Source organism: Lithobates pipiens, unplaced genomic scaffold, assembly GCF_037356315.1.
Source record: "Lithobates pipiens isolate NorthernLeopardFrog02 unplaced genomic scaffold, aLitPip1_a1.2 Scaffold_24, whole genome shotgun sequence".
NCBI classification, from domain to species: domain Eukaryota; kingdom Metazoa; phylum Chordata; class Amphibia; order Anura; family Ranidae; genus Lithobates; species Lithobates pipiens.
The window spans coordinates 641,106-648,699 of NW_027507786.1; the positions used below are offsets into that span (position 1 = coordinate 641,106).

The following is a 7,594-nucleotide window of genomic DNA, read 5'->3' on the forward strand; positions in this document are numbered from 1 at the left end:
ACGCCACCAGCAAGATGGACGCGGCGGACTACAGGGATCAGCGGCGACTTCGCTGGCTCCTGTGTCAGGTAAGTGACACATAATGAGCTACTATGCGATGCATAGTAGTCCATTATGCTTTACCTTTGCAGGGAAAAAAAGAGGAAGTAAACCCATCAGGGTTTACTTCCTCTTTAAATAAGGAGGCTGGTGGATTGGGGATTCCCCATCCGAGTTGCTTCCTAGCCTCACAAATACAAATTTTTTTTGGATGGACAGTAATATCGGATTCTGATCTTATACAGAGTCAGCTATTATCAGTATATCCCGACTACCCATTGATTTCCTTATTGGAGACGATTGTCTAATAAAGGATTTATTACGGGTGAATTGTTTGACAAGGTATGGCAAGAAATTAAAAAAAAAGACGGAAGTAAAAGGTTATATGGTATACACCCCCTATATGGAATAATAGTAGCTATGTGGAACTGTTGAAATTGGAAGGGTTTGAGATATGGAGGCTCAAGGGACTAAGGCATATGACACAGCTATTCCAGGATGAAGGGATAAAAACCTTTATTGAACTAAAAGATGAATATAATATACCAAATCAAAGATTCTCTCAATTTTTACAGCTTAGGCATGCAGGACAAGCACAGGCCCGATTGACGGAAATTAAATTTAATAAATCAGAGGTTATAGCCTTGTTGGAAAAGACAGAAAAAAAAAAGGGTCTGATCTCACAAATTCATAACATGATAAATTTAAAGGAACAGTGGATATACCAGCTAGATCAGCATGTGAAACAATATCTGTAGTGCTTAAAAATAATACCACATGCATGAAAACATGATGATCCAAAGTGAAAAATATACATATGAAGGTGTGTGTGAACAAAGAAATGTCCAAAAAGTACACAAAATCCGGGGTCACCCACAAGGAGACACAGTGGGTGCTAGAACTACGTGTAACAGTACATAAAAAAGTGAAAGAGTTTTTGGGAGTCTCCCTTTCTGAGAACCTTGATGCAGATATAAGTGTGTCAATCAGATCCTAAAAAACGATGTGCCCACGCTAGGGTATGCTTACCAGCAGTGATGAACACACATACCATGCGGCAGTGAGTCAAATGCGCCTATATTTCTCCTGTTGACGTCACCTGGAATATATATGGATGAGCAGCTCACAATCCCCGACCCGTGAAGGCACACAAAGGACCGTAGAAACCTCAGCAAGAGATGTCTCCAAAGTATCCACATGAAAATGGACGGATCAGGATCAAAGGGAGCAGGATCTATTCGGGAGTCTCCCGTGAAGAGTCTAGGGGACAACTACCCATAATTGTGGGTAATTGTCCCCTAGACTCTTCACGGGAGGCTCCCGAAAATCAGCATGGTCTTGTGATATAGGGCCAATCTCAGATGAACAATGGGCATCGGCACTGTCAGTAACACCCCTGTCATCCCTATTCGCCAAAAACGAATGTAGCGGCGGCTCCTGAAGAGCACGCGCTATGCGTTTTTCAAAGTTAAACTTTGCCTAAACTGCAGTTTGGTTTGGGTTTATTTGTATAAATTGGACCTCTGCATCAGTCTGACTGGACTGTGAGATGTTCAGCCTGGCCACAGGGGGCACTGTCTCTTTTGGCAGGCGTGGAACTATGGTCTGGTTAGGTGTTTAAGTTACTCTCTTTCGGAGCCAGGTTAGTGAGAGTGGCCCTCTCGCTGTGCCCTCTGGGAGAGGGTATTTAAGATGTGGACGTCACGTGGTTCGGGGTTCCGGTCCAGTATGAGGTTCTGACTTCATGGTCCTGGTCCTCCTGACCAGTCCCCAGGAAGGCTATGGCCTGGGGTGCAGATCCACCCGACTTTGATGTCTTGGAGCTGGCTAGCCCGAGGCAAGGAAACTAAAGGAGGATTCTGAGGTGGTTGGGTGCCGTCTCCGGTTCAGGAGAGACCCAGAGTACTTCAAGCATTCCAGGGGAGGACTCTTTAGAAGAACACCATGTACGGGTTGGTTTTCTTAACAAGAGCCTGGAAGGGCTGAAGTAACCGAGAGAATCCGGTCTTGTGGATATCACCAAGTTGGCTGAAAGATCCAGGTATCCTACAAGTGTTCTCAAGCTTAGTTTCCTACGGGTTCTACAACAATGTCTGTGGCAGAGACTTGTTCCTGAGTAAGCACCTTGTTGGCTACTAGGCCTTGTGAGAGAGGGACTGTCCAACCTGAGTGATCATCCAGCTGCGAATGGCTAGTCAAAGTAAGCAAGTTCTTCAACGTTTTTGACTTTGACACTAAAGCCCCATACACACTATCAGTTTTTCTGCTGAGTTTTTCCTTCAGATTTACCAAAACCATATAATATGAGGTCAAACCATAGGAGTTTCAATTTGTATGCAATCAGGCAGACCCTTGTACTACATGGTTTTGGTAAACCTGAAGGAAAAACTCAGCAGAAAAACTGATAGTGTGTATGGGGCTTTTGAGTACCTAAACTTCCTTTCCAACCCTCTGATCCCAAGTTGAAATACTGTTTAATTGACTGAGTTTTGCAAATAAAATCCATTCAAGTGGATCTTTTGTCAGTCTCGAGCCACTGGGCTATTTACCATGGGACATCCCCTAGACATGCCACAAGGAGAACAGAAGGTAACGGTAAGCCCAAAAATAACCAGCAGCTCCTAAGGGTCCGTTCACACAGGGGCAACGCGACTTGTAGGCGACTTGAGTGAGGCAACTTGGACACGACTTGAGTTAAGATCACAGCGCGACTTGGGACGACTTCAACACGACTTGTGATGACTTCAACCTGACTTGGGACGACTTACAAGTCGCCCCAGGCCAGGCGACTTTTGCCGTGGCCAAGCAGAGAATGAGCTCAAGGGGGAACTCCACGCCAAATTTCTGAAAAAAATTTGGCGTGGGTTCCCCCTCCGAGAGCATACCAGGCCCTTAGGTCTGGTATGGATTCCAAGGGGAACCCCCTACGCCGAAAAAACGGCGTAGCGGTCCCCCCAGATCCACACCAGACCCTTATCCGAGCACGCTACCCGGCCGGCCAGGAAAGGGGGTGGGGACGAGCGGGCGGCCCCCCCCTCCTGAGCCGTACCAGGCCGCGTGCCCTCAACATGGGGGGGTGCCTTGGGGAAGGGGGGGGCGTGCGGCCCCCCCACCCCAAAGCACCTTGTCCCCATGTCGATGAGGACAAGGGCCTCTTCCCGACAACCCTGGCCGTTGGTTGTTGGGGTCTGCGTGCGGGGGGCTTATCGGAATCCGGGAGCCCCCTTTAATAAGGGGGCCCCCGGATACCGGCCCCCCACCCTATGTGAATGAGTATGGGGTACAATGTACCCCTACCCATTCACCTGTGAAAAAAAGTACAAAAAAAACACAACACAGGGAAAAAATATTTTATTGCACAGCTCCGGGGGTCTTCCGTCTTCGGGGGTCTTCTCGCCGGACTCCTCCGCTATCTTCTTGTAGCTCTTTTGCTAGCGGAGGAGTCCGGCTTTCTTCCTCGCCGCCGGCCTCTTCTCCCGACTTCGGGGGTCTTGTCCCCCTCTTCGGTTCTTCTGCCGGGCCACCGCGCCTTCTTATAGCTCTTTTACAGGCGGTGGCCCGGTCTTCTGTCGCCGCCATCGCCGCCGCCGCCGCCTTCCGTTCTTCTCCTTCTTCTTCTCCTGGAGATGTTGACTCGACGAGCTCTCCGGCCGCAATGCCAGGGACGCGCTGCGCTGCCGCTTATATAGGGACAATGGGCGGTGTCACATGGGTTGATGTCACATGGGTTGGTCACATGGGTTGATGTCACATGGTGACCCCGCCCCCTTTCCATGGCAGGGAAGGGGTTAACACTAGGGGGTGATCAAGGGGTTAACTGTGTTCCCTCTCTGTGTTTCGAACTGTAGGGGGAGGGGACTAACTAGAGGAACTCAGGATCTTTCACGCCTCACAGAAAACAGGGATTTGTGTGTCTTCACACACTCCTCCCTGTTCTGCCTCTCATGCCCGCAATCGCTCCTGGCCAGCGGTGATCGCTCGTGGCCGGTGCCTGCTATCCTGATCCCGCAAGCCGACGTATAGCAACGACGGCTCACGGGATTGTGCCGATCTGCTGCAGTAAAATGACAGTGGCTGGTCGGCAAGCGGTTAAGCAGGAGAGCACAGCGTGGTCAGTTCTCTAGCTATGCTGGGAACTCAGCCTGCTCCCCTCCAATGATCAGACCTGTCCTGACATGCCTCCCCTGCACAGTCATTCACTGGGAAGATCAGCGTAACGTTGCTTCTCCTCCACCCTTGCTCTTATGCAGCTGAGAAAAGAGGGAATGTGATCACTTATTAAAAAAGAAAAAAGAGTATTTTGATTTTTTTTTATATCTATTCACAAATGTTTTGCCTTTTATTTCTATTTTAAACTGAGTGGGTTGTTTTACACAGTGTGATCGTTTACAAATCACTTCAACCCTTTGATCGCCCCTGATGTTAACCTCTTCCCAGCCAGTGTCATTAGTACAGTGACAGTGCATTTTTTTTAGCACTGATCACTGTATTAGTGTCACTGGTTTCCAAAAAGTGTTAAAAGTGTCAGTATGTGCCAGAATGTCCACCGCAATATCGCAGCCTCGCTACCAATATTGCAGTCGCTGATCGCCACAGACACTATAACTTCTGTACAAGCCAATAAATATAAGCTTATTGGGATTTTTTTATCAAAAATATGTAGCAGAATACATATTGGCTTAAATTCTGTGCTGGGACAAGAATATCCAGCAAAGATGCCAAATTTTACCCCTCCCCCCCCCCGTGCTTATGAGGAGGAGGGGAAGAGAGAACACAGCCCGCACCTCCTCCCCCCCTCTCTCCTCCTTTTCTTGCAGCTACCAGTGCTGAGCTGACAGAAGTAGTGATGCCGCTGTCACTACTCCTGTCAGCCTTATAGGAACTTCATCCTAAAATAAATGCTGCGCCCAGGGCAGCTTCCCTTCTGCCCACCCCTTGTCCCGGCCCTGCCTAGATTGATGAAAAAATGTAATTTAAAAAAAAAATATTATACTGGATATGTTTTATAGCAGAAAGTAAAAAAATATATTTTTCCAAAAACGTTGGTCTTTTTTTGTTCATAGTGCAAAAAATAAAAACCGCAGAGGTGATTAAAAACCACCAAAAGAAAGCTATATTTGTGGGGAAAAAAAGGGCCTGTTTGATTAATGCGTCCCACGACCGCGCAATTTTCAGGTAAAGTGACGCAGTGCCGTATTGCAAAAAATGGCCTGGTCATTGAGCAGCCAAATCTTCCAATCTGCCGGGGCTGAAAAAAAAAATAAAAAACAATGAAATCACACACAGAGGTACTTTGTTATATCTTGATGGAGAGAACGATGCGAGACTCCTTCCTCCTCTCAAAACATCCATCTATGGCACATGCCTTTAAGATGAGACAGGACGGCTCAGACAAATCCCAGAATCCTCCTGGTCCCGGCCTGATTTCCCCCAGGTAGTCCGGGGGTCTGGCAGAACGGAGCTCTGCACAATGTCATTGGCTGCATGCACCAGCAGATATCTGTATGGTGCCCGGTATTTCCTAATGTCCCCGTCCTACGAGGCTGCATGTGCCCCGTCATATTCAAATGTGGATGCATTAAACAGATATATGAAAAATATACTGTATATATATTTTTATATATATATATATAAATAATTAAATATTCATTTTATATATATATATATATATATATATATATATATATATACATACAGTATATATATAATGAATGTATATCATTATATATTCATTAAACGTATAAAAATATAATTAGATATATAAGATATATTAAACATCTGTATCTATCCTTTCCTGCATCCCAAAATCTTCAATATATACATACAGTATATATATATATATATATATATATATATATATATATATATATAAACATGATGCAGATATCCCCAACATATCAAAATCTGACTTCCAGCCCTCCCTTCAGTCTTGCATGGTTGTACAGTCTTCAGTGCTGAAGTTGCTTACTTACTTGATTACACCGCACGCTGTAATCTTCTCACAGTGTGCATTAGAAGCTGCAGCAAATCAGATAGAGCCTTGCCTTTTTCTGACTGGTGGCTGTCAGCTTTATCATCTCTATGTGATTGTCCTGGCTCTCCCCTTTCATCCATTGGATTTCAGTTCTACTAATTGCAGATTTTTTTCTATTGAAAAAGCCCATGGCGTGCAAACACACCCAAAAAACTTCCACCCGGTGCATAAAAAAAGTGCACACACATAAAGAGTGAAACACTAAAAAGTGCAGACGGGTGCCTGATGTCCTCCAAAAGAAGGACCATACCCTGATCCCCCGGGGCGTTAGGCTCCAGACGGGGACTGAGGTACCAGACTCAACAAGTGGGACCCGGACAAAACCGGAATCCCTCCTTTCCCCGGGAGGACTGCCGAAACAGAACCTCCTAGGTACTTGGTACTGTGGGGGCTTCCCCAAAGGTAGGCCCCCCCTCATGGAGATTGGACCAAGCCAGAAGACCTATGTCCGCTCTCCCAGAGACTTTTCAGGATTGGTCCGAGGACCGACACCCTACTCATCAAACGTGCAGTGACAAACAGTGACAAATACACACAAATAAAATAAATAAAAAGTGAGGAAGGGATAGTGGAGAGGAGAGTGAAAAAGTGGCCATTGTGCAGTACAATGGCCGGCCCTCCGGCCAGGAATCAAAAATTCCTCTGGTCCTAGCCAAAAGGCCGGGCCCTAGAGGCAGGTGTAAAAAAAGCGTGTACTGGTGACGTGACCTAGGTGCCTAAATCAAAGTGCAGACGCACAGTGAAAGAAGGCACCCCTGGACTGCCACTCAAGGGGCACATCACCATGGGCTTTCCAACAAAAGCATCCCCGACAGCCCAGCCCAGACCACGACAGCCCCCACCACAGCCAGAAAGGCATGGAGATCAGCGAGCTTAGTGAGACCCTTTGCCATCAGGTCCCACCCTCACTCCCGTCACTCCTACCTAATTATATTCGAAAGGTACCGGCCGCCCCTCTGCTGGAACAGAAGAGCTAAGCGTTCCCTCCCGAAAAACTGACTGGGGCTAAAGCTGCCACAATCCAAGCCGGTCTGCCAGGGTCCCCTCCCCTGGCGCCGACCAGTGGTTCTCCGCCCTCATCAGGAGGCTTCCCGAACCGGCTACGAACCAGTCCGGGTCACCTTTACACCAACAGGCTTTGCATAGTAACCGCCACCCCTACTCCACCTCGCCGTAGAGCAGGGACGGTAAACTAGCGCCACCTATTGGCAACTGATAAGAACAGATACTACACTTGATCTTAGCCAAAAGGCCGAGAAGCGAATAAGTGATTATTAGTTTTTGCATAACTCCTTCCAAGAGCCAGACCACTGCTTGCGTTATAATATTTGCATAACTCCTCCCAAGAGCCAGCCCACTGCTTGCATTTTAATATTTGCATGACTCCTCCCAAGAGCCAGCCCACTGCTTGCATTATAATATTTGCATGACTCCTCCCAAGAGCCAGCCCACTGCTTGCATTTTAATATTTCACATGACTCCTCCCAAGAGCCAGCCCACTGCTTGCATTATAATATTTGC

At 47.2% G+C, this 7,594-nt stretch overlaps 1 pseudogene; it reads right to left on the bottom strand.

The window, feature by feature from the left end:
• Nucleotides 1–7,255: 7,255 nt before the first annotated feature.
• LOC143929751 (U2 spliceosomal RNA) lies at nt 7,256–7,337 on the bottom strand (annotated as a pseudogene).
• Nucleotides 7,338–7,594: the final 257 nt, after the last annotated feature.